The sequence below is a fragment of the Sturnira hondurensis genome, unplaced genomic scaffold, assembly GCF_014824575.4.
Source record: "Sturnira hondurensis isolate 20B ecotype Veracruz unplaced genomic scaffold, ASM1482457v3 Scaffold0009719, whole genome shotgun sequence".
Lineage (NCBI taxonomy): Eukaryota > Metazoa > Chordata > Mammalia > Chiroptera > Phyllostomidae > Sturnira > Sturnira hondurensis.
In genome coordinates, this window is record NW_028082350.1 from 1,675,939 (window position 1) to 1,700,131 (window position 24,193).

The 24,193-nt window shown below is 36.1% G+C and overlaps 1 protein-coding gene across 6 annotated transcripts in view; it reads right to left on the reverse strand.

Moving 5' to 3' along the window:
• Positions 1-24,193, reverse strand: part of ZBTB20 (zinc finger and BTB domain containing 20) — an 826,710-nt gene that overhangs the window by 469,901 nt on the left and 332,616 nt on the right. For all 6 annotated transcript variants that reach the window (XM_037057415.1, XM_037057412.1, XM_037057413.1 and 3 more), the window contains one exon: positions 15,872-15,945. The gene's annotated coding sequence lies outside the window, so the exon portion shown is untranslated. The remainder of the gene's footprint in view (positions 1-15,871; positions 15,946-24,193) is intronic.

Here is a 24,193-nt window from a genome sequence, read left to right on the forward strand (position 1 = left end):
CTAGAAGGTATTATGCTAAGTGAAATCAATCAGATAGAGAAGGACATATGAGTATATCATATGATTTCACTTATATGTGGATTGTAAAATGCAAAATAAATGAACAAACAGATGCAAACTCATAGATAAAGACTAAACGTATGGTTGTCAGATGGAATGAGGTTGGGGGTGGGTACAAATGATGAAGAGATTAAGCAGTACAAACTGGCAGTTACAAAATAGTCACACGGTTGTAAAGTACAACAGGAAATTGTCAATAATATGGTAATAACTACATATAGTGCTGGGGGATCCAGACTTATCAAGGGATCACTTCATAAGTTATATAAATGTCTAATCACTGTGTTGTACACTTGAAATTAATGTAATATTCCATGTCAGCTGAACTGAAAAACAAAAAAATAAATATAATTCAAACTTGAGGTGATATCTTTTCATTATAAGAGACACCACCATTAAAATTAATTCATTGATCAAAGCCAACCAACCAAACAAATCAAAAAAGGAAGGATAACCCAACAGTACTTTTCCTTTTTTCTTCCTTTTGAAAAATGAAAAAAAAATGGAAGAGAAATAAGCATTAACCACCCAGAAATAAATGCTTAATATTTTACGTAAGTTGTGTACTTGGTTGTCTGTTAAAAATATAAGCATTTTTATCTCATTAAAATATTTTCATAAACATTATTTGTTTTTTTAGTGTTACATTCCGTATTTTTCTAGCTAGAGTTTACTGTTCTCACCAGACTACTGGGGCAGATAGGGGTCAGAGAACATAAAAAAATTTATATTCTTTTTATGCATAAATCTGTTAAAATAAAGGCACAGTGTAGAGAAGGACACCTACATATTTGGGCAAACTTGCCATCATCAGCTGCTTATTCTTCAACCCCCTGGTATTAAGAGGAATGAACATAATTGTGAGCATATTTTAAAGAGTTTCCAACAACTGTATGTGATTCACTCTGAGTCAGCACTCTGTAAATGGAAGGAGAGGACAGCTGGCTGCCTGGAAGTGCCACACAGATCCAGCCTACCCAGGGTAGGACTCACGACAGACCAGGGAAGACGTGTGCAGTTGTAAAGAAAGAACTGGGGTGTCCAAATACATTTTATTTTTTCTTCATGCTTTCTACTCCTGTAACCAATCACCTTCTGGCATTTTTCCACCTTCCTCTCCCTTTTTTTATCTGGGAGAAGGGATTCTCTTTCTGTGCCTCTCCCTCTTTCTCTCCTCTCTCCTTGGATCCCTACCCCACTCTCTCTCCTTTTTCTTAAAACCTCTATCATAACTGGGTATAACATGAAGTAGAGTACATCTGTTTATCACTAGTTGTGCTAGTTGAGGTTATCATACTAGAACTTTACTGTCTTTTATTTTTTTTAAATCGTCACCTGAGGACATGTTTATAGATTTTAGAGAGAGAGAAAGGGCAGGGGGGAGAGAGAGAGAGGCAGAGAGAAACAGCAACATGAAAGAGAAACATCAATGGGTTGCCTCCTGTACACACCCTGATAGGGGATCACAGTCAAAACCTAGGCATGTGCCCTGACTGGTAAGGAACCTGCAACCATTTGGTGCACAGGAAGATGCTCCAACTGAGCCACCTCGGCAGGGCAAGAACTTTCCTGTCTTCTAAATTTAGTTTGCAGTGCCTGTGTTTTCCAACCACAAAGGTGGGTTCATTGTCAGGTCTTCTCTGGGTGGGATCTGGAATGTAACAGCTCTGGGAAATAAAGTCCCTCAAATGGTATGGTCCTCTCTTGCCTGACTCCAGTTTGGGATGTTCTGCCCCTGTCATTGGCTCAGGTCTCTTCAAGGGCATTCTAAAAGGGATCTTTTATGTTTTTAAGCTAAGAATGTTGAGTCTGCCCCTTTGATTACTTAAACTCTTACAAATTTTTCTTTTGGAAATACAGTCCTGAAACCCCCAAAGGCCACTCCCTCTGCCCCATGCCTCAGTATATGAGAGAAATAGAAGCCAGTAAGTCTAGTGAGATTTATAACATAAAGAAAATATGACAGACTCAGCAAGGAGTTTGAAAATGAGCAGAAAAAGTTAATTGACCTGGACCAAGAGTTAGTAGGAGCTCTTGAAGAGAACAGTGAGGAAAAGGTGAGAGAAACATCAGGGGTAGCTATAAAGGGGAGATACATGTGGATGTGAGAGATGGAAAAATTAAAAATTCTTAAGTTTTTTTGTGCATTTGTAGATTATATACTCAGAGCTAAGCTATGGTAAAGGATTAAAACTCTTGCTTGCTTGGAAAATATTTGTTGATTAAATGAATCAATCTATTTAGAATATATACTTTATTTACTATGAAAGTTAATACAATAAAATTAAAACTTTTGGGTAGTGATATTTTTCTCAGGCTACTTTTCCACAAAATAAAAGGTAGTAATTTAAAATATAATTTTATATATTAATTTTTAAACTTAATTTATAATAGATGTTATATACATAATAGACACTTATTATAATGAAATAATAAAACATTTAAAGAAAACAATAATCTTCCCGTGACATAATCACTATGAAGAATATGGTATATATTTTTCTGTAACTTTTCTCATGTTCATATAATAACATATTTATTCATAAATATTCACCACCATGAAAATTTGCTCGTTTCACTTAATAATTATGGTCATCCTTCTAGGTCAACTGCAACAAGTATAATTAATTCTTTTTCTAATGGCTGTATAATCTTCAATAATATCTGTCCATATCACATGATATGCAAGTGGTTAAATTGATTAATTATCTTTTTTAAAAATATTAAAATTTTACTGAATTTTATCCAGAATACTCAACACTTACTGAACACTTATTTAGTACCAGTTTCAGTGACTGAGAATATTAGACAATTACTCATGGTTCTTTCCCTCAAGAAATTAAGTGTTGTGGGAGATAAAACAGATAATTTTGTTTTAATTTGAAAAAACTAGCTCAGAAAATTCATAGTAAAAAATGCTTTTAACAGAAATCTTTAAAGGAAGTAATATATCAATAGCAATTCATTCTAAGTCATTGTTTCCAATGTATGAACAGTACTTAACAGCAACAGAGTGTTTCCCTATATGATAACTCAAAAACAAACAAATTTTTGCCCACTAAGACATCAGATAAAGCATCTTACTTCTAAGTCCTTCAAGTGATTTATAATTCTATTAATAGTGTGTTTTTACTGTAATAGATTATTCTACTAGTACTCTATTTTTACTCTGAGAATCTGATCCTAACCAAAAGACTGACTTCATTCTGTATTTTTGAACTATTTTTATTTCACAGAACTCTAAATACATATGTATATATATGTACATGTACATATGTGTGTGTGTATACTTTGACTTCTCTGCATAACAGCTGTCAGATAGAGAAAAATGTCCCCTACAGACAAGGACAATGACCTTAAGACAAAATTTGAGAATGCCTGACATAAGTATCAAGACAGTCAGCCCCACGCTCTTTCTTCTCAGTCACACTTGCTGCATCCCTAGTGGTAACTGCAATGACGATGTGGGTAGTATTGTATTACATCATTAATCAGAGTCTCACATAGCACAACAGAGTACGTTCTTATTAAAAAACCAAGAGCTGACAGTAACCCGTGGGGAGGTGGGAGGGGATAATGGGGGGATAAGAGTTTTCAGGAGCTTGTACAAAGGGCACACTGACAAAACCAAAGAGAAGTAGGATCAAGGGTAGGAAGTGGGGATGGGTACAGTGGGGGGGAGTGATGGAGGAGAAATGGAGACAATTGAACAACAATAAAAAATGTTTTTTAAAAAAGAGAAAAAAGAAAATAAAAAAGAGTTTATCATGAAAACTATTTCTCTATCTGCTAAAAGGGTTTACAAATAAAACTGCCTGACACATTTTCTAGGTGAAATGAGTATAAATTAACGTCCACTTTCCAGTGCTATGAGAGGATAAAACAGATGTTACATTAAAAGGGTAACCCAGGCTGGTGTGGCTCAGTTAATTGAGTGCCAGTCTGTGAACCAAAGGGTTGCTAGTTTGATTCTCAGTCAGGACACATGCCTGGGTTGCAGGCCAGGTCCCCAGTGAGGGACTCACAAGAGGTAACCACTCATTGATGTTCATCTCCCTTTCTCCCTCTCTAAAAATAAATAAATAAAATCTTTTTAAAAAAGTAAAAAGCTATTACAATGTCAATGATAATAGTGCTAGACATACACTGCTAATTAGATAAAGTCCTATAATATTCACATAAAGTAAGCAAAGAACATTTCTGTAAAATAGTAGCAAAAGCTAAGCAAGTTTCATATGGTCAGTCTGGTGAAATTATAAACAAATATATGGCTTTGTTAAATCTAAATCTTCTAATAGTTGGAAACTATTACATATGTAAACGTATTTTCCAACATTTTTGAAGACATTTTATCATAAGAGGTTTATAACTCTGAGAATCGGATCCTAACCAAAAGACTGACTTCATTCTGCATTTAATATCTCATGACCTGCTGGAAGAATGGCAGTTCTGCTCGGCCTTCTCCCTTTTCCAGTTGATTCAAAGAATGATGCTTTCCAACCGCCATGTGGGATACAAGAAGGGGTGCATTTAGAGCCAATGTGCTGCAACCTGGAGTGTGATACTCTTTATTGTTCTTGAGAAATATGTGCCTAATTCCCTGGAAATTTACTGCTACAAAGAGTCACAAGTCTCCTGATTGCTTCTCATCCGTCTGGAAGAACTTACATAAGCTTTCTCAAGCTTACAAAAGCTTTTTCTTCATTTAAAATTCCTAACAAACCTTTGAACCAGAATTGGGTTTTTAACAAAATATTAGAAAGTTTTTGAAAACATTTTTTTTTCCTCCCGAGGAGATCCAGAAATTCAAAGTATATATTCATGTACTTTCTGATTTGGGCGTACTAGCAACATAAGTGTTGCAAAGAGCAAGGCTAAGCTAAAGAATGAAGTCCCTTCTGTGCAGCAGGAAGGACGTTTTCCCGAGTCAATTTAGAAGGCTTGAATGGACTGATGAGGCCTTTCACACAGATAGACTTGAAGTCAAACTCAAGAAGCAGAAGGGGAAAAATCCAAGAACCATAACATGCAGGCATTGTTCTAATTACCATAAACTTGTTATGTATATGGGTGTCACTCTACAGTGATGTTTGGTTTTAGAATAATGGTTCAAGTGCGTCAATAACAGAAAACGACTTACTCAGAAACAGAGGTGTATATATGCAGTGTTGGTAAAATTCAGGATCACATTTGCCGTGGAACCTGCCATCAATTAATGTTTCAAAACTCACTCTCTCTCTCCCCCAACCCTGCCCTGTGTTTACCAAGGAGCTCACTTCTAATATAGTCCTCGGTGTTAATTATGATACAATGCTAGTAATTTTTCAGTATTTTGGATTTTCAGTTTGGCCTTTTTAGTAGCAGTAATGACAAATGCTTTCATTGAACTACAGCATTGATCAGGCTTGTAAGGCTTCCAATGAGTTAGACTTCAGCAGGAAAACGCAAGGCTTATTATCACTTCTTACTGTTCTAATAAACACAATGATTTTACTTCTCTCACTTTCAAATGTTTTCCTATAATCCAGGTTAGTGGAACCACTATCTAACATGATGAGGGTATCTATTGGGCACAGAAACACAGATGATATAGAGATGAAAGACTAACCTCATGAATTTCACTAATCTACCCAGCTCCTCAGTTCTCAAAGAAGAAAACACACAGGTGGCGTAATATAACTTAGTCATAAAAGCACCCACTTGACATACTCTCTTTCTTTTTGGGATGTCTTTGAGAGCACGAATTACAACTCTATGTTGTCACATAAGGAGCCGAGGTGTGCAGACAACAAAGACTCACTAGCACCCAGGAGAAGAGCGGGCAGGGAGGTAGGGAGGTGGGTGGCATGTAAGAGCACTTGGGTCACACAGATATTTGGGGCAATTTAATCTCACTGAAGCCTTAGTTTCCTCAATTGTAAACTAAGGATTATAACATCTATCTTGAGGCTCTGTTGTGAGAATTAAATGAACAGAGCTTTGTGCAAAGCCAGCACATGCTAAATGTAACTTTCTTTTTTTTTTTTTTAAAGATTTTATTTATTTATCTTTAGAGGGGAAGGAGAGAGGGAGAGAAACATCAATGTACGGTTGCCTTTTGTGCGTCCCCTGCTGGTAGTTAGCCTGCAAGGAACCTGCCTGCAACCCAGGCATGTGCCCTGACTGGGAATCGAACCGCGATCCTCTGGTTCACAGGCCCATGCTCAATCCACTGAGCTACGCCAGCCAGGGCTAAACGTAACTTTCTTCCTTACCTTCCTAACTACTTTTTTCAAAGATTTTTATACATTTGCATATTAAAGTACTGATGACCTCTGTGACTATGTGAGCTAAGGTGATAACAAAATGAAGTTGATGGAAACACCAAGCAGGAGAAAATACAGAGTTTGAAACAGGTATGGCATCAATACAAATTCACTGGTTTTGCAATCTTGAATGTTACTTAATCTTTCTGGAGGTCAGTATTCTCATAAAATGGAAATGATTCCTACTTTGTGGAGTGGTTGCTGAGTGTAATAACAAGGATTAAAATAATGCTTATAAAGCATCTGGTACCTTGAGCAAACAGATTGTGAGTAATATATATTGCTCAGATTTTTATTAATTAAAGTTTGCTTATAGATTGATTTCCTGTACTAAATATCCCCTTTTCCACCCAAGACCTTGAAAGGGTTATGGTGGAAGCCTTTAGCTGGTTAGCTGTGTTAGCTGGTTTGGCTGTGCTAACTTAGCTCCTAAGAACTGGAATCATAGTTCCAACCCTAAGATGTAAAAGTATGATGGATAAGAATTCTAGGCCTCATTTTTTTCACCTACAAAATGAGGAGGCTGGAATAAATAATTCCTAAGGTTCTGTGGAGATATAATACTTTATGATTCTACTGTCTATTTCCTAAGTTACAGCAAATAACTCCTCATGTCCTTAGAGCTTAATCTACTTCTCTGTGGTTTAATTTTTGCATTCTCTTTACTCTATTTTTTCTTTAATTGTAAAAGAGGATTAATTTCCATCACTCTGCAAACAAACCATTATCTCTATTGTGACTTAGTGACATTCCAGGATTGTAATGCATCACACTTGAAAACAGTATGGATTGTTTTTAATCCAGAAATTCAGTAAAATTGTAAGTAGTAATAACGAGGATAATGATGATTCATTTTAAGGCTTTCTATGCCTCCAGGCTCTTGGTCATTGCATATGATAAAATACAACAAATATAAAAATAAGGTTAAGATTTAACAGTTAAAAATGTGTTCTAGGAGAAAAACACATTTTTAGTACTCATTCCTATCTTTCACAATGAATATTTAAAAATATATAAAAATAAAAGATCCATTAACCAACAACAGAATTTTAATAATTATTAAGCGCAAAGGAAATAAAATTAACTTTACCATATCTTAGAAGGTTGTCAGAGATCTACTTTGGTTATACAAACAGAAATATCTTGTGAATTATTAGACCTCAGCTTCAGATGTTCAAGCCCTCCTCAAAATCAGAAGTAAACATTGAATGAGAATACAAAATAAATGTGTAGATGCTATGAGTTTGTACATACTATTTAGCTTTGAATTATTTTCATCTTTTTTCATCCTGAGCTATACTTAAACATCTACTATATGAGAGGAAACACCCCCAAAACACAAGAATTTTTTATTAAAAAGTGTGTATTTATTCTTAGATGTTTAAACTTCAGTCTTTCCATTTGACATCATACACCTATGGAGATGTTTTTTGTACTGCTAAAAACACTTTCTGAACTCATAGATTTTGACGCCTTTTAGTGTTTCTGCCATTTTTGGTTTCACCTCTTCCACGGTAGCAAAACATTTCCCTTTGAGGACATTTTCCATTCGGGGAAACAAACAAAAAATAGTCACTCGGGGCAAGATCAAGTAAAAAGGGGGAGTGGGGCACAAGGGTCATGCCTTTCTGTTCAAAAACTGCTGAAAACTCAGCATGGTGTATGCAGGTGCACTTGTAAATCACCCATCATGAAATGCGCAAACACATTGAAAGAGTCCTCAAAAAAATTCACTGAAGCTGAATGCAGCCTCTCACAACACCAGCAGCTGATATACTGATACAGACGGGTTCCTAGAGCACTCACTGAGCAGGGGGAGCCTGTACTACAAGGCACCTGCCCTCAAGAAAATAACTCCAGTTTTTTGGGAGTCCCCCACATTTTTAGAGTATTCAGAACATAATCTAAATTATATTCTGGTTACTTCTCTGACCTCATTTTGCTTTAGCCACACAAAGTAGGAGGGATCACAATACCTGATATCAAACTGTATTACAAGGCCACTGTAATCAAAACAGCCTGGTACTGGCATAAAAACAGGCACCCAGACCAATGGAATAGAACAGAGAGCCCAGAAATAAACCCAAATCTCTACAGTCAATTAATATTGGACAAAGATGGCAGTAACATAAAATGGAGCCAAGATAGCCTCTTCAACAAATGGTATTAGGAGAACTGGACAGCCACATGCAAAAAAATGAAACTCAAGCACCTACTTACACCATACACAAAAATAAAGTGAAGATGGATAAAAGACTTAAATATAAGCTGTGAAACCATTAAAGCCTTAGAGGAGAACATTGGCAGGAAAATCTCAGATATTCCATGCAGCAATATTTTTACTGATACGTCCCCTAGAGCAAGAGACATAAAGTAAAGAATAAACCAATGGGATCTCATCAAAATTAAAAGCTTCTGCATGGCTAAAGACAACAGTATCAAGATTAAAAGAGAAGCAACTGTTTGGGAAAACATATTTGCCAATGATACCTCAGAGAAAGGCTTAATCTCCAACATATACAAAGAACTCACTTGACTCCACTCAAAGAAGATGAGCAACCCAATTAAAAAATGGGCAAAGACCTTGAACAGACACTTTTCCAAGGAGGACATACAGAGGATCCAGAGATACATGTAAAGATGCTTGATATCGCTAGCTATCAGAGAGATGCAAATTAAAACCACAATGAGATACCACTTTACACCAGTCAGAATGGCTATCATAAACAAACAAACAAACAACAAGTGCTGGAGAGGTTGTGGGGAAAAGGGGATCCTAGTTCACTGTTGGTGGGATTGCAGACTGGTACAACCACTATGGAAAACAGTATGGAATTTTCTAAGAAAATTAAAAATGAACGTGCCTTTTGACCCAGCAATTCCACTGTTAGGAGTATATCCTAAGAACCCTGAAGCACCAATCCAAAAGAACCTATGCACCCCGATGTTCATAGCAGCACAATTTACAATAGCCAAGAGATGGAAGCAACCTAGATGCCCATCGATAAATGACTGGATCAAAAAGCTATGGTACATTTACACAATGGAATTCTATGCTGCAGAAAGGAAGAAGGAGCACCTACCCTTTGCAACATCATGGATGGAACTGGAAAGCATTATGCTGAGCGAAATAAGCCAGGTGTTGAAGGACAAATATCATATGATCTCACCTCTAACAGGAATCTAAACAACAAAACAAACAAGCAAGCAAAATATGACCAATGACACTCAAATACGGAACAGGCTGACAGGGTCCAGAGGGGAGAGGGGAGAGAATCACAGGGGAAAAGGGGATGGACTCACATGAACAAGTATAAAGGACACATGGACAATAACTAAGGTGGGGGTCGGAAATGGGAGGGAGGTGGGGAGCACCGGGGGGGGGAGGGGGCAGGGCTGGGAATATAAGACAGAAAACTGTACTTGAACAAGAATTAAATAAAAATAAAAAAAACAAATTTTTTATTTCCTTGAATGCATAGTTTGTCCAATCCTCAGGGCTTTGTCCATGATGTTTTTGCCTGGAACTTTCTCTCCTCCACATGTTTCCATCCCCATCCCAAATTTTCACCTGGCTGGACTTCTTGTCCTTCAACTCTCAATGTAAATGAGATTATTTCTGAAAATTATTTCTTGAGCACCAAGTGGACTGTATAGCAGATTTGCCCATCTTCTATTATTTTATTTACCTATTAGCTCTTTTAATGGACTATAATTTATAATTTGTAATTATCTGTTCATGAATTTAATGTCTGATTCCCTTAGGAGATTATAAATTCTGTGAGAGTCTAAAGGATTATTTCTTTTTTTAAAGGATTTTATTTATTTTTAGAGAAGGGAAGGGAGAAAGAGAGAGAGACAGACAGACATCAATGTGTGCTTGCCTCTCACATGCCCCCAACTGGGGACCTGGCCCACAACCCAGGCATGTGCCCTGACTGGGAATCAAACCGTCTTCCCTTTGATTCATGCTCAATCCACTGAGCTACACCAGCCAGGGCTAAAGGATTATTTCTATATTGCTAGGTTTAAACATGATTGAATAATGAATTAATGATCTATTGTGGTACTTCTGTGGGGTTTAGAAATTTCAATTAAATATGGGCTCTATCTCTAAAGAATTTCTTTTCTAGTATAAAGCATCAGGTGTGGCCCTGGATGGGTGGCTCAGATGACTGGCGCATCATCCTGTGCACTGGAGGGTTGCAGGGTTGCTTCCCAGTCAGGCACACACCTGGGTTGTGGGTTTGACCCAGTAGGGCACATACCGGAGGCAACTGGTCAATGTTTCTCTCTTACACTAATGTTTCTTTCTCTCTCTCCCTTTTTCTCTCTCTAAAATCAAGAAAAGACCTATCCTTGGATGAGTTTTAAAATATATATAAGGTGTGCACATAAATATTGTTTAAAAATATAGAAAGTAATTCATGTCTCAAAAACCAATGTGGGTAAGAACTCTATTAGTTTCTTAGGCTGCTATAACAAATTACTACAAACTTTTTGACTTAAAACAACAGAAATTTATTCTCTCCCAAGTTTGAAGGCTAGAAGTTCAAAATCAAATTGTTGGTGCTGAGCTTGGTCAGTAGGGGAGGGTTGATTATTTCTGACCAGGTCAGGGAAAGAAAGTTTCATGGAATTAATACAAACAATAACTATCAAACTAATGCAGGTGATGAGGGAATTTGGCCTGAGTTTATGATGTGTTACACCATAAGATGAAAGTCAGAAATGGAATTAGAATTAGGTTTTACCATAACAGAAATATTGGTGGGGAATTTTCAGTAATTAATAAAGAATTATTAAAGTTTTATCTGAATAATGGTGACATCACCTTGGGGGTTCCTGCTTCAGGAAACCTAATGGGGCACCAGTGTTCAGGATAAGCTGGTTTCCCTTTTTCTGTCTCACCCAATTAGGTGATTATTATAGGCAAGAGAGAATAAAAGCCTGACTAGAACAGAGGTCCCAAAGAACCTGTTTTAACAAAACTTGGCCACTTATTGGACATCTGAGGAGGCAGGGAGGTGAAAGAGGCAAAAAAAAAAAAAAAATATTTTGATCCAAGAGACCTGGAGAATTGGGTTGAAGAAAATTAGGAAAGTCAAAAGGAGAATGATTTTTAACTATGAGGATAAATTCCATGCTGATATTCTGACTCTGAGAAACTAGTATGATATTCAGTTGAAGATTTAAATAAGGATATTGTAGATCTCGGACTGGAGTTTGGGAGTGATGTCAGGACTAGAGATACAAATGTGTTTGTTATCAATAATGAAATAATTGAAGTCATGCAATGGTAAAAAGCAGGTGAAATCATGAGAAGAGTATGAATGTGGAGTTTGGCAGCCATATTCACATCTTATCTCTATCATTTACCTATTGTATGTCATAAACAAACGGCTTAATCCCTCTATCTTCTCATATATAAGAAGGCAAAAATAATATTATCCCTTAGTGAGGATTACGTGTGTCGAGTATTTAAAATAACTATCATGTTTAGATTTGCTTTCATATTTTGGTAGCATGATTCCCAGTAACAAATACTATATTTATTTTATAGTCATTACCTTAAAATATGTAACAAAGTTTTTATAAATTATTTTTCCCTTGATTCTATTTCATTAAAAGCACATTGAATCTAATCCTTTGAACTGATTTCATGTCCTATGAATGGGCTGCAATCCACACTTTGGAAAACACTGTCCTCAACCAGCATCCTATACTCACATCACAATATTACTACTCACTGTTCCCTCATCTTTTATTTTTATTACTCCCTCTGCTTGGACTGCTTGTTAATGTCATGTTATCCCTTGATGGTCCACAAGAAATAATAACCATTTATTTCTTCTACTCTACCCATATAACATTTTATCTACAAGAAGATTTTTATCTTCTTCCTTCTCAAGTAGATCATAAATTTCTTAATGATAGGTAACAGGTGTTATTTCTCCATGTATCCTGGTGAAATGGTTCATTAATAAGAGGTATAAAAGAAATTTTAATTCATTATCATAAAGAAAAGAGAGGGAAAGTCTGCGGAGAGAACTTTGAGTACCTATTTCCAAAGCCCTTCTCGGGCATCCTTGTGCCTCAAGTCTCCCTTCACTGGTATATGCCAAATCTTCCATGGAAGTTTTTAAGGCAGAATATTTGTTCTCCTCTTTTAGGACACAAAGATTTGGGTCACTAACTTTTTGGATACAGTGACTTGAGCTTGTTCATAGTGGGGGCATGAAAAATCTGGAGGAGATAAAATAGATCTGAGGATGAAACTAAGATGTATTTAGGACTTAGTTCTGGGTAAAATAATAGAAACGTCCCTACACTGGTCACTTTGGATTGCTAAATGACAGAATCCAATAAAGAAAACCTGAAATAAAAGACCAGAGCTAGTATTTCATTTTAAATTGTTAAAGTTTACTTCATTTTTCAGGCTCTAAAAAACGTTTCTCTGATGGACATAACCCCTGGTGATAGTGACATTCTGACACCATGTGTGATGCATACTATTGGGAAGTCTAAATTCCATGTCACAAGGGTTCTGTTTTGATTACTGTTTTTATAATGCATCCAAATCCAATTAAACTACTGAAGTTTCTAATGGTGTTTTGTCCACTTTGTAAATCATCATGAAGAATATTAAGTCAACCAAACAAATTAACCTCTATGTGACTTGTTGCATGATATAAAAATGTACAGGGGAAAAAACTTTTTGGATCACCATAAATGTTTTCAGAATACCCCTTTATATACAAATTTTGGACTACACGGTAGAAATACAGTTCAGTTGGTTTCATAAAATGAGCCAAAGGCAATCTGTCCCTCAGGAAACACTGCTCAATCCCTGAGTACAAAGGAAACATCAAAACCCTAGACTCTAACTGAGGGTCTACACTCAAGTCTCAATGGCTAAGGATGATCTACATTGGTGGGACCAATATGGATATGAATATGTTTGTAAAACTCCACATTCATACTCTTCCCATGATTTGACACTGCTTTTCACCACTGTGTGACTTCAATTATTTCACTATTAATAACTCCGAAATCGATGCCCTACACTGGGCCTCAATTTACTTATTTCAAAACAAGATGATTGACCTTTTATTTCTTATATCCTTTCTACCAATAATATTTACCAATATCCTTTCTACCAATAATATATAATGCCCTTAAATACCTTTCACCTCAATTTTAACCTTAAATGTGTGAAATATGTTTATTAAGTTCTTTGATAACCTTCAATGTTATTTAACATGATAACAGTACTCTTCACTTAACCTAAATTTTATCATTTTAGTTTTGCCTCAAAGGCTAAGTTTTATGAGAGCCTTAATTTGCATTACCAGAAGCTAATTTAATAAAAATAAAAGAACTCCTTTTGGAAATAAATTAAAATTGGTAGGGGAGGGCAGAGATCCTTATAAAAGAAAAAGAAAAAAAAACCCAGAAAGCTAAACTTAGGAGAGGGCAAAGGGTTCTCAGACCTAAAGAATGTTGTGATCCTATTAGTGCTGAGAAACTGGTCCTAGCTTTTTATGCACTGAAAGTAGAAGTTTCTAATGGCAACTTCCCAAGTCCCTGGCCTTTTGACCCAATACCTATTGTACCATTTGCCCTATTTCCTTGAAGCGCAATCACTGCATGACAATTAGACAAACAGGTGCAGAGCATCATCCATCCTGAGTCAGGAAGAGTTATCTTTGGAGACATCTCCAGTGTATGAGATCAGGACACACAGCTTAGAAAACTACTGAACACAATTTCACAGACAAAAAAAATGTGAATGTCGCATTTTGGTCAGGAGTAAAGTCAAAGAATAGAAAGACTGGGAGACAGGTGTTTAATATGATATGATAAACAGTAGGTTTGTCTGTGACAAATTCCTTCATAATTATGTTTCTGTCAAAAATTTTATTCAAACCCTCTTCACAAAAAATAAATAAATTCTGACAGAATGAATCCTAAAGTTCTGATTTTTAATAAATTTTGTAATTGTACAAATAACAACAGCTATTTCTTGATTACTATTATTATGCCAAGCTCTGGGGATTACAAAAGTGAATAAAAAATAGGCCTGTTTTTAGAGACCTTACCATCTATGGGTTAGAACTATTATAGTTATGATGAAAATAACAATAACCATCATTTATCCACTCATATTAGCTAGGCACTGAGCTCAGTGGGCAACACATAGGAGCTGCCAAAGTTCCCTCTGGATACCCTGACAGTAAGGTGCTATTACTCTGTCCATGCATCATCTCTCAAAAAAAAAAAAAAAAAAAAAAAGGACTGAGCAGAAATTCAAACAATAGGCAGAGATATTTAACAACTTCAGGACTGTCAATAGTCAACACACAAAGAATTATAGTCAATACTAAGAGTGCAGTGAACCAAAAGTGAAAATGGAAGAAATCGTGCAAATCCCTTTCAGCGTACTCTGCTGGACAGGCACTGCGACACTGAAATCCACGATGCAGTACACTCCACAGCCGGCATCCCAACAATGACTCAAACAGATTAATGTTATTTAAGTATTTTAAGATATTCTAGCAAAAGACATTGAAATGCGTTAAACTGCAAAACATAGGAAGACATCATAACCTTCTGTATATCATTACCAAAATGCACATTTTGATCTAAAATTAAGAAGAAAAACCTGATCAACTTTCCTTGTAGTATTTCACAACCTTTGAGTGCAGCATTAAAATGCTTTTCTTTCTTCCCCCACCAATGATAAGCTTCTGTTTTCTTACACTGGGCGTCTGAATCTTTTATATGCTCGGGTTCTATTCACTGCCTGTTATTCAGACATTGAAATCCCAAATGTTAATTGTTCTTCCAAGTACATTGACAAAACAGCAGCTAAATAAGGGTAGACCAGACTGTGGTAGACTCTGACATGCATTTATGGAACAATGGGGCTCTGAGAGACAGCCTTGTAGCTCACGGGAAGACATAAGATGTGCTATTTTGACTGCTTCATAGCAGAATGGGGAACACACGCACACAAGGGAATTATGCATTTTACTTAGTTTTGCCCAAAGTTCTCAAGACAGCAGAATCTTGTGATGTCATCATGAACTTTCTCTGCATTTCCATTGACACAGAGGCTAAATATTTCTAATGACATCACAAAAAATGAATTTACCTCGATTCCATAAGAAATGTTGCAGTCAGTGAGACTGGTACAAAAATGCAAGAATCCTTCCTGACAGGGTACATGTCACCGTGCTGCTGCACGGTGGGTGACACACTCCCTCACGCGATTCAAACCAGCCAAAAGAAAGAATTCACGATTTAGGTTGCATAAAAAAGACATACTGAATATTGAGCCCAATAAATTTTCTTTTTTTAAATAAGAAAATTATTTAAAAAATATATTTCTTCAGGGACATTCAAATTTTTACCTGTGTCTGGTTACTATGTTAGCAATATTTTTGTCCTTTATTGAACTGGTCACCAAAACACAGAGGAAAGTGCAGGAAGCTTTCACTTACAGGGATGCAGTGCAGCTCAGTCTTTTGTTTTTAAGGTGCAGTGATTTCAGTCTCTAAATGTAACTTCAGGCAGTCTGAAAAGAAACAGGTTAAAATCTCTTTCAGTTATAATTGGTATTTCAGATTTAATTAAAAATTAAACTTTCATAATGTTTCACCATCCAAAGCAATGCATTATCAGTCAAGCGTGGCTTCTTTTTTCTGTTAAGAAAAAAAAAAACCCTCTCTTCCCAGAGTAGTTTTTTAATGAAAAGAAAAGGATCTAAAGAGGGAAAAAAAGGCAATTCTGAAAAACAAAATATGCCTCCATGTTAAGGACTTCATAATGATATGACTAGAAGCTCAGTGCCTCGGAATTTTAACAATATTCTATCTGGTTTAAAAAAACCTAAACAATTTCACAACCTAAAGATTACATAAAATGTTAATTTTAGAGAATAAAGAAGAAAATCTATGATCACATGAAGGGAAATCATGACTTTAAATAGAACTGGAAAAAACAATGTTAGATCCACTACTTTCAGATGAGTGAACTGGTGGTGGGGCAGATGGTAAAGTGGAGGTGAACGGACATATTTAGCGATACAAAATGCCCACTGCAATGCACTGTGGGTAGCATGTGCCACACCACATCATACTGTATATCTTGTCATATGCAGCCACTGCTGTTTGAAGCCGCTTGGGAAGACCATCAGGGTTTGAACCAGACCTCCTTGTTTACGTAACTGTAATCACATATTTATATGTACATTTAATGTTCAAATTAAGAGTCCAAGCATTAAAATCTCCAAGTATGTCATATATATGTGGGCTTTAAACATCACCCTATTTTTTCAATTCTTTCTTCATACAACACCTTCTATAAAAAAGATAATAGTTATTTAAAATAACAGATTGGATGAAGCCATCCTTATTTTTTAGCTTTAAATAACTGACATGACATGATTTAGAAATATATCATTTTTTAAATGTAAGATGGAGACAATACGATTATCTTCCTTTTATTTTACATCTTGGCAATGCATTTTTATATATACTTGTGAAACTAAAGGGGTATGTTTATGTCCACCTTTACATCAGTGCAAGGTAGTATTTTAATGTCTCCACATATGAGAGCATGATCATAAATCATCCCTGAAATTGCATCTTTTATTAGGAAATGCATCTAGTTCTCACTTGTAAATTCTGTTTTTTTCCCTTGAAACATATGGAGGAATATTTTGAGTATTGTGTCTATTTGATGTATATATATTTTAAATGCAAATTGGTTCAGATTCACTAAATCTATCCATGAATGGATCCAAAAAAAAAAAAGAAAAAGAAATCACTGACATTGACTAAACTTTTCCCCTGTTTCTCACATGCCTGAATTAGACTAGAAATGTAGCAGTGTAAAGACAGAAATTATGGAGGCGTCACCAGGGACAACTGAATGAGAGGAAGGGAGTGCGTATATATCCTTATAAGGCATAAAAAACATTTATAAAAGAAACTGACAAAAATAACTCAGAATCAGAAATTATAGAGAATAACAATAAACCCCAATAACTGATTCAGAAATATAAAAACTGCTCACCTCTACATAAATCTGAATCACCAGTTGGTATTGTTCTACTCACCACTCAAATTTGGTTAGTGAAGCTGATTCACTGTCTAGTTCAGACAAGAAAAGGTAATGGAAACTAGACTGCATACTTATACATAAATGATTTAACTGACAACTACCAGCTCAATTTAATCAGTCAGATTTCCTTTTTCTTGATTCACCAGATGTGGAGCGAGTTAAACTATCACTTCAAAATAATAAAGCCATTTCTACAAACAGACAGTTAAGTGACATTCTCTACCTTTCCGCACCGGCATTCCCCCTTCTCCTCTGACCCTTCTCTTCACTTCACTGACTTTCTTCTTTACTTTCACTTTCTTCCTTATTTATTTTTTCCCTCTCTTTTTTTCCCCTTGGTGAGGGTAATGAAGCTCAAAAATAACATCTTGTATCCTGTTGAGAGAAACTTGGTCACAACTATCCTTCCAGATGACAAACTCATTCTTAAATGTCTGTTTCCCAATCCAAAGAAAACAGAGCAATTGAGAAAATAGAGACGCAACATCACTTACCACTACCGACACCACCACTTTTAATTCCCATGTTACATTCATCACAAGCCGGACTGAAGTTTATTTACATTATCCCCTAACCTCAAATAGGACCACAAATAAGACTAATAACAGGACCATTTTGTGGCACTCAGGCAAACGGCTGGGCAAAACAGATGGATCTTACTTTGCGCCAGGACTCAAAAAATACAGTCGCCAACTCACTGTTGGCGACTACATATCTTGGCCCAAAGATGGCCCTGGAAGTGAGACCAGTTGTCTTTGAATGCTGTTCCTATTCATATCTGCTTCATGAGAAAATCATTAACTCTCACTATGTAGTGGAGTTAAGGATTGGGTAGAAAACGTTTGGAAGAATGGTCATCAAAGAATGAGGTTTTCTAAAGACATTTTGGATTAAAGATCAGAAAGTTAGAACTAGAACCTTATTTTTGGCATTATTGTCTACTTTTCAGCTTCCTGCCTGCCACCTCCCCCACCCCGCCAAGTTCAGTTCTATTTGCAGAATCCACCTTTAAAAGTAGATTTTTGGAGTATGGGTCATCAGTAAGGACTAATTTGTTCCTGATATTCCAGGTTCCAAAATCTGTTAAATTTTTTCAAGTCACCAAGACCAGTCTCAGTCATTAGAAAATTGACCACCACTGTCAAATTTCTTTCATCAGGACCAAACTGTGTAAGACTTTATCGATGAGTCAACACTCAGTGATACACTGGGATACAACTTAGTAATCAATGGAAATTACAAAGCTCAAAAGAATGCTTCACTTGGCAGAGATGAGTTAGCAAAAGAGTTGTATGTTTTGCACTAGTTAAAGATTCTGAATGGCTTTCTGGAGAAGTAATAAATGCATTATATTACAGTAACCTAGCCTGTAAGCACATGGCCAAAAAACAAAGTCCCTAAACAATAAAAAATAAATGAAAGGGATGAGGAACTAGAGATCTTTACATTGACTAGAAATAAAGGGCTGTCCGACCACATTCCACTTTGTAAAATCCTCATGGAAATAGGAGTTTTAGGCATCGCCATGCCACATAACTTGAAAGACACAATAACAAAGCATTCCAGTTTATCCTAATTCGGGTCTGTCCTAATTCAGGTGCTTCTCTGAATGCTATCCCATCTAGTCACCATCTATTGTCTCTTGCTCATATTGTTTTTGAGAGTTCACTCACCTCTCTATGATTTATTCATTCTGACACTGTTCAGATTTGATTTTTAAGAGACAAGTCCTTTTCTGTGGTCAGTATAGAGAGTAAATTGTAATATTTTAATCATTTCTCTTATTCTTTTTTCTTGTCACTTAAAAATTTTTATTATGAAAAATCTCAAATACATGCAAGAATAGAGAGCTACATTGTAAAATGAACTTCCATGTATTCATCACCCATAGTCAATGGCAACTGACTAACAATGTTAAAAGTTAATTATCTGAACTTACAATTACATTCCATTGATCTGTATGTCAGTACTATTCTCTCTTCTTCACTAGAGTTTTTGTAGTAAGTTTTAAAACCACAAGTATAAGTCATCTAACTTTCTTCTACTTTTCAAAATTCTCTTACTGTTCTGGGTTATTTGCATTTTCATATAAATTTTCAAATCAGCCTGTCAATTTCTACAAAAAAATACCTTTATTATTTTTGATGCTATAATGAATAGAATTGTTTTCTTAATTTTATTATTTGTTGCTGGTATATATAAATACAATTGATATTAATTAGCTCTTGTATCCAGTGAACTTGCTGAACTCATTTATTAATTTGTGTGTGTGAATGCATTCCTTAACATTTTCTACATATTTTATGCAAATAAAATGTTTTATTTACCTTTTTACTTTTCAATCTGGATACCTTTGATTTCTTTCTTTTCTACTGTTTTCCCCTTTCCTTTTGTATTCCTTTTCTTTCTTTTTGTATCTTTCTGAACATAAATTAGAGTACAATGTTGAATAGAAGAGATAAGATATGACAACCCTGACTTGCTCCTAGTCTAGGAGTTAAAGCAGTCATGATATTGGTGTAGGTTATTCATACTAGGTATGATATTAGGTGTAGGTTATTCACAGATGCCCTTTAAGAAGTTACAGAAGTTCTCTTCTATTCCTACATTGTTGAAAATTACTGTCACAAGCAGATAACTGGATTTTCTCAAATGGTTTTTGAGAGAAAAACCATTGAGGTCATGTAACTACTGGGTGTTAAACCAACCTTGCATTCCTGGGCTAAGTCCTACTTGTCTGGGGTATAATACTTTTCCAGATTATTGTATTTGCTCTGTAAATATCTCATTGAGGATTTTGGTGTCTATATTCATAAGGGATACTGTTATGTTTTTTTGTCCCTCAGAAGTTTTTGTCTGGTTTTGGTCTCAGATAATACTGTTCTCATAGAATAAATTGAAAAGTGTTCCTTCCTCCCCTATTTTTTTGGAATTTTGTGAAAGATTGGTATTATCTATTCTACAAATATTGGATTGGAAGTAGTGAAGCTCTCTGTATCCAGGGTTTTCTTCATGGGGTGACTTAATTTTATCCCGAATTTTATAGGTCTACTTAGATTTTCTATTTCTTCTTTAATCTGTTTAGGTAATTTGTGCATTTTTGCATATTAGGCCAATTAATGTAAGTTTTCAAATTTCTTGGAATATGTTTATTTACAGTATTAAACTGTAAATAATTTTAAATTTCTTTGGAGTTTAATTTAATTCCTGATTTTGGTAATCTCATCTTCTGTACTTTTTTTTTCATCCGTGTAGCTAGAGTTGTGTCACTTTTGTTGATCTTTTAAAAGAATCACCTTCTCTATTACTTTCTATTTCATTGATTTCTGTTCTAATCTTTATTATTTCCTTCCCTCTTTAATTGAGTTTTGTTATATATTTATACCATTTCTATTTTTGCTTACATAATTATATTATCACTGCTATTTATTTCTTTAGGTGGATTGTAGTTACCTTTTCTTGTCATTTCCTTTCAACCTAAAAGATTCCCTTCTATATTTCTTTTAAGGCCAGTCTACTAGCCATAAATTACCTCAGGCTTTGTTTATACCTTGGAGTATCTTTACCTTACCTTAATTTTTCAAGAACAGTTTTGAAGGATATAAAATTCTTGAATGTCATCTTTCTTCATCAGTTTTCCTTTAGAACTTTGAATAGTTCGCCCCAAATATCCCTTTGAAATATTTTTCATTTTAGTGGTTGTACTTTTCAACTCCATAATTCTATTTTGTTCAGAAAATTCTATCATTGTATAAATACTTTATTTGAAGAGTAATTATACTAATACAGATTAAATTATTTAACAAGGTTTTATTTAGTTATTTGAACATATTTATAATAACTGCTTTCCACTATTTGTCTGCTAAATTTCACCCTGAGACCCAGAGAAAATTTCTCTTGACTGAATTTTTATTGAGTATGGGTCACAATCCTGATCTGTGCATGTCTCACATTTTTTTTCTTGAAAACTGACATTCTGTACAATATATTATAGTGATTCTGGCTTCTGATTATCCCTCCAAGGGGCTGTTGCTTTTATTAGTGATTTTTATTTGTTTAACACCTTGGGCCAATATACTAACACTTTTGCTGATGGATATGTGCATAGGTTGGAGAATGTATTCAAAGTTCAGGCCTTTACAAGTCTTCCTTGGCTCTTACTTTCCATTGGGCCCTCTCAGATCTCCCCTTTGCCCAAAAGCTTAGAGACAGGCTTGGGTATATGGATATCTTGGACACTCTCTTGACTTTCCTGGAACAGGTGTGCAGACTTCCAAACCACCAGTGATATGTATTAGCTCTGACTGGTCCACTATATCAGTCTCCTTATCCAATTCCCCTTGTTAAATTTCTGGCTAATATATCAATTTATTGACATTTTCAACACAAATTGCAACCTCATTTGTGTGTTTACCACTGAGATTGCTACTGTTTCTAAAAGCTGCCAGGGACATGTGGTTTTTTACGTTCTACTCTACAGGTAGCAAATACAAGGCCCATGGGTGGAACCTGGCCCTCTACCTTGTTTTATCCATCCGGACACCTCATTTTATCTGGCCAGGCACCTTGTTTCTACCTGGCAGCAATGCTGAGCTCCTTGCCCCTAGTTGAAATGGTTATAAGTATATAGTCCCAAAATTATTGGCCCTTTAAAGGCAACCACAAGGCTGATGTGGCCCCTGGTGAAAATGAGTTTGACTCCTCTGCTTTACTCCATCAAGTCATCCCCTTTCAGCAGCAAAGTTGTGGGTTTTCATGGCTTGTCCTGCCCTGTTAGAACTATTGTGCCAATGGAGTTTGGAAGGGGGTAAGATGTGAAGGTAGTTCAGTTACAAAAACATAACACACTTACGCCTATTGCCTCACCAGAATATTTAATGTGGCCCCTTTTATTCTCAAAAGTATCCACATTGAGTGATATCCTTCTGTACAGTGAGCATAAATAACATGATATTCTTTCAGTAAAAACAAAAACAAACAAACAAAAAAACCCATCGCCTGATTATTTTTCTTATAATGCTAGAATCAGAGACCTAGCTACAGGTGTGTGTGAGTGAAGAGGTACAACTATCACTGAATGAAAGTTTCCATGATGGTTACATGCGTACAGGAAATTCTCAAGTGCCTGTTCCACTCTATCTCTAGAAAGTCTAAAAGTCTGCAGGATTAAGAATATCTGTCAGACTCCTGGACAAGATGGTGGCACAGGCAGACATGGGTCGCCTCTTCACACAACCACATCAAAATTACAACTAAAATGTAGAACAACCATCACTCAGAAGCATCAGAAATCTAGTTGAATGGAAGTCTGACAATTATGAAATTAAAGAAACTACATCCATCAAGACTGAACTGGCAAGCTAATGCCTTATCTGAGGCTCCATCAATCTGGCTAACACTGTTTGACCCACCTTGGAGGTCTCCAGCGACTTTGTTCTACTCAACTTACCAGCCCACACAAGCTGCTGTTCCATAGAAATGGCTGATCTCGGCTCATGCTTCACAACTTCCTAAATCCTATCAAGAAACAGCTGGCCTCAGTGAGTCCCTGACTAGGCACTAATAGCAGTTAGCCTAAATTCACAGCTTGACTTTGCCTGGGAATCTCCAAGCTCAGCACAAGTTAACAGTCATCTTGGGTTCCTTTATAGCTCAGAGAGGGTGGCCCCTCTGAGGGGGTAAGGCTGGACCTTGGCCTGAGCCACCCAGGAAATGCCAGGACCAACAAACCCAGTGGACAGCTACAGATCATGTTGGAGCACCACCACCCTGCTTCTGCACAGCCGATCCTCCATGGAGGGTGGAAGTTGATGGTAAGTGGTCACAGCCAATCCTTGCAACTGACTGGCCTAGGAAAATCCCTCCCACTGATTTGCCAATAGCAACTAAGGTAGGAGGGTGTACTCAGCCCACATGGAAGGCACCTCCAATATTCAGCTTAGGTGACAAGGGAGGCTGTGTCACTGGACCCTATAGGACACCTACCACATTAGGTCAAACTACCAAGACATGTGGTCAAAGCAGCTCTAACTAATATAGAAATAAGCACAGGGAGGCTGCCAAAATGAGGAGACAAAGAAACATGGCCCAAATGAAAGAACAGATCAAAACTCCAGAAAAAAAAACTAAACAAAATGCAGGTAAGTAATCTATAAGCGGCAGAGCCCAAAACACTGCTTATAAGGATGCTAAAGGAACTTAGTGAGGACCTCAGCAGCATATAAAAGATCCAGTCAGAAATGAAGGATACACTAATAGAAATAAAGAACAATTTACAGGGAAACAACAGTAGAATGGATGAAGCTAAGAATCAAATCAATGATTTGAAACACAAGGAAGCAAAAACAACCAATCAAAACAATAAGAAGAAAAAAGAATCCAAAAAAATTAAGCATAGTGTAAGCAGCCTCTGGGACAATTTCAAGAGGTCCAACATTCTCATAATATGGGTGCCACAAGGAAAAGAGAAAGAGCAAGAAATTGGAAATCTATCTGAAAAAATAATGAAAGAAAATCTCTCTAATTTGGTGAAGGAAATAGACATGCAAGTCCAGGAAGCAAAGAGATTCCCAAACAAGAAGGATGCAAACAGGCCCACCCAAAGATGCATCATAATTAAAATGCCAAAGGTATTTGGTAAAGGTATAAGATAAAGAGGGAATCTTAAAATCAGCAATAGAAAAGAAGTTAGTTACCCA